Consider the following 4,408-nt stretch of genomic DNA (forward strand, 5'->3'; position numbering starts at 1 on the left):
AAACAAAAAAAAAAAAAAAAGATGCCATAGTCAGTGAGAGACCTTAAAGGATTCCTGAAGCTGGATTTAGTCCTTAATAAAATTCATAGTCTCAACACTGATTTGAATGACCCCTTTCTATTGATCTCATGGGTAAGTTTTCTTGATGCAGTATGCAATGACACTTCATTGAAACACAAGTTTGAGCTGTTACCTACATTGCCTTTTATTCATTTTACAAGGGACCATAACTGGGTCATCATTAATAACTATGCCAGATAGATTGTTGATGTACAAAGAAAATCACTGCAAAGTTGCTCTTAATGCTTTCTATAATCTCTTGATTAAGGTATATTTCAAGGACTAAAGCCATTCCTTCAGTAACATTATCCTTGCCATCAATAAAGATGGCAAGTTGAACCGTATTTGTAGCATCTACGTTACTCTCCAGCAGTTTTCTCTAGCTGTTAGCTGTATATTTTAAATTAATATTTATCACCTGGCTTTAGAAAGACTGAAAAGGAAAATACTATTTGGTTGTTTCTAAATTTTCCATTATATTTGGATGTTATTTGTGCTATTTACATCAGTTTCCTATAAAAACCCAGCAGTATCCTGAACTGATGAAAATGATGCTTTTGGTCTACTAAAATGAATCATTTTACTTGCAATTGATACGGTTTTATATGCATACTGTCCTTGTGAACCCATATACAATCTCTCTCAAAGACTGCCCACTCAGGAAAACAGCAAGAAACCATGAACAGAAATTTCCCAGCGCTCTAGTCTAACCCCACAATTTTTACCTCACTGATCTCAGAGCTGTGTCACACCTCACGATATCAGACCAGTAGCACTGATCAACTACCTCCGGAACTTTAGAGAAAAAACTAAGTCTACTTAAATAATGCAGAGTGCTCAAAAAGTGGCAGAAAGAGACAGGGAAGGGGAGGATAGATGGACAGAGGGACAGACAGAAGGATGGAGGGAGAAAAGGCCTTATAGGAAGGGAGGAACAACCTTTTTAACTCTTCAAAACAAAATTAATAAAAATCTATTTTACTTTCAAGAAAGCCTACCACATAAAAAGAAACACTAAATACATTAGGTAAACTTAAAAATAGAACAATTTTTTTTAATTAAAATGATTCAAGAACAAGCAGTTCATTTAAACTGAAAACCAGACTGTTTAATTCAATATTCTTCAAATTTGAATAATAAGTAGAAATTCTTGGGAAAATATATTCAATAACTAAATAATATTTATTTTTATTTCCTAATGTTATCTGCATGTAGAATATCATTAAAGTTAACTACAAAGTCCTTACAAGTGCTACATAGCTAAATTACATGAGTAATATTATAAGCAAAATTGTAAAACTAATGCAATTTAGATTTAAAACATTAAATTATCATAACAATATAATAAATAATAATCTGTGTATTTGATGTACACATTCAGTTTTTTAAAGGAAACACTAAAATTAGTTTCTTGGGAAATACATATTTTACATAAATGGCTTTAATAACCATTGTTTAGATCTTTGTCACTGTCAATGATTCTTATTATTAGACAATTCTTTTAAATGCTGACTACTAATTTGAACCAACCAGTGGATTTAATTAAATGCTATAAATTACAAATCTGATGATAATGTTTCAATATTATTCAGCAAACTGTCTTCATTGTTGATTTTGTATGATAATAACTGGTAATGAGCCTTGGCAACTTGCTAAGTACTCAGACAGAATTTGTTCACAGCAAGGATCCATGAGCACAAGCAGGATCCATTTTAAACAAGAACCATGTTCATATGCTTTAGCCTTGAGTCCACTCATCTTCCTTCTTGTATGTCTTGTGGAAGACAAAGGTTAAAAACAAAAGCTTGTTAAGACATACTGTTTCTCCTCTTTCTTTCTCACCTTCCTATCCCCAATTCTCTTCCTCTGACTGCTCCATTCCTGTATCTCTCTACCTGTCTGTTTCACACTCTGAGCATCTATGCCTCTGACCATCACTCTACATGGTCCAATTGCTGACTCTGTCTTCATGCCTCTCATTTCTTTTCTGTGCTGTCTAGTTCACCATTTTTTACAGGAAAGAATGAATGCTACTTCTATTTCTGCCTTACTGTCCATGACGGTTTGAAATGTTGACAAGAAGGTTCCTGCTTCATTCCTTCAAATTCCAGAAAAGAAAATATGACAGGCCAAACATATATGTTGGTTACAATCTGTATCTGTGAGTATAGCTCACATGGTGGTACACACTTTGGCATGGCAGTTGGAATGTGGGCTCTCTGAGGAGGACAGAAAGGATGTCTTTTGTGGACAAAGACAATTAATTGTTGCTCACAATTATCACGTAGGTTGCTTGAATTATCCAGGTGGTTCTTGATTTGAAGGTACTGTCCCAAAACCATTCAAGGAGATTATTCTGTACAACTAAAATAAATGACATTTGCATGTATACAGAGCACCTTACATCTAGAAAGATGAGGAGAACCCAAGCTATCGGAATGTTTTTCCATTGATCCAAGATTCTGCTCCTAAAGAGAATCATTTACAATACTGAAGTTCAGGGGGAGAGATATACATAGAAGAGTGTGATTTTTATCACCACAATTTACAAGAAAGATGTAGTAAATATTTAACCTCAGTCAGGGGTTTCTACCCTTCCTTTGATCATTCAGTTCTCAGATAAAAGATATGAAACTTTTATACTTATGATAAGCCTTTAAAGCACTAGAGCTGGGCAGATCTCTATCCACTAAGCTGTTTTGCCTAACTTCCCTATCATTAACACCAAGATATAATATGCCATGTTCTTCCTGACAGCTCTTACTACGCTCTTACTCCAGTTGTCTAGCCCTCATGACCAGATTTTCATGATTCACTTACATTATGGCATCTTTTCTCCACCTTCTTTCTCCTCACTTCATTTGTTTTAGGGATAACTTGGGGAGCAAGGTTACACAGCATTATTTGGTCTCTGTGAGGACCACCTCAGCACTAAGGCATTCAGGGCCGGTATTTTGCATTAGAATACTCACCAAGAGACCAAACCTTAACAGTTTTAAATTAAGGAGGTAGGTTTGCAGAACAAAGGCTGGTGAACTTGAGGACTGAGTCATAGGCCTGGACCTTTCAGAATTCAGCATTACAATACGTAACAACAGAAAGATGCGAAAGAACATCTCCCCCTTACAAATTAAATATTATAACATTCTTCTAAAAAAGCTGATTATCGATAATACTGGAATATATACCAATCAACAGAAGGATTAAGATTGTTCCCATAGTAAAAAGTTATTAAGTAAAATTACGTAACCATTTTAATTAACATTTGGGCTGAGGGTGTCTTTGAAAAGGTGTTCATCTAGCATGCAGAAACCCTGGCCTCCATATCTAGTACTTCATAGATGAATACCTAGGGAACATCTGTATTCTAAGCACTCAGTGGGTTGAGGCCAGATAATCAGAAGGGCAGGATCATTGTCAGCGCCTGTAGCACATTGTGCAAGACTCTGGTGAGCCTTAAGTTACTGGAGACTCCGAGTGAACAACTCTGAACTGGGGAATCAATGCAAAAGCGAGAGGGATTTTATTGTTCCAGCATGCTGGGCTCGTCCTGCACATGAAGGAGAGAGAAGATGACCCTGCACAGCCCGTTCAGTGAGTTTTATACAGTTTTCAGAGCAGCAGCCATTAGACACAATGTGATTGGCAGAACAGTGTGACTTTTAAACTGATTGGTCTTTACAGAATGAGGTGGCAAGGACTTCCCTTGTCTGTAGGTGGCCAATGGTCACTGAATGTGTCTATGTGCTCTGGGCCTCTCCCACCCACAGGTGTTCCCCACCACCAACTACCCCCTAGCCTCTCCCTTCTGGAGTGGAGGGGTGCCTATGTGCTCTTTGACCTTTCTCTTCCAGGAGGGGAGGAGTCTGATGGAATTTTCCAAAAAGTTCCTGAGCTGACCTCTTCAGTTGTAGCAAGTTCAAGGCACATGAGGTTCTAGTTTTTTTTTTTTTTAAATTTTTTTTTTATTTTGGTTTTTCGAGACAGGGTTTCTCTGTATAGCCTTGGCTGTCCTGGAACTCACTCTGTAGACCAGGCTGGCCTCGAACTCAGAAATCCGCCTGCCTCTGCCTCCCAAGTGCTAGGATTAAAGGCGTGCGCCACCACCGCCCGGCTCGAGGTTCTAGTTTTTAAAATACGTTTGTATAGACATAATCAGAAAGTTATATAAAGTCTCTGTAAAGGTAGTTCACTATTGGTGTATGGCAATATTACTGGTTTGGGCATGTTAATTATGTATCCTGAAAATATGCTGAATTCATTTATTTGTTCTCTCCATTTGTGTGTGTGTGTGTGTGTGTGTGTGTGTGTGTGTCTGTGTGTGTGTGTCTGTGTGTGTGTGTCTGTG

The sequence above is a fragment of the Mastomys coucha genome, unplaced genomic scaffold, assembly GCF_008632895.1.
Source record: "Mastomys coucha isolate ucsf_1 unplaced genomic scaffold, UCSF_Mcou_1 pScaffold3, whole genome shotgun sequence".
NCBI lineage: Eukaryota > Metazoa > Chordata > Mammalia > Rodentia > Muridae > Mastomys > Mastomys coucha.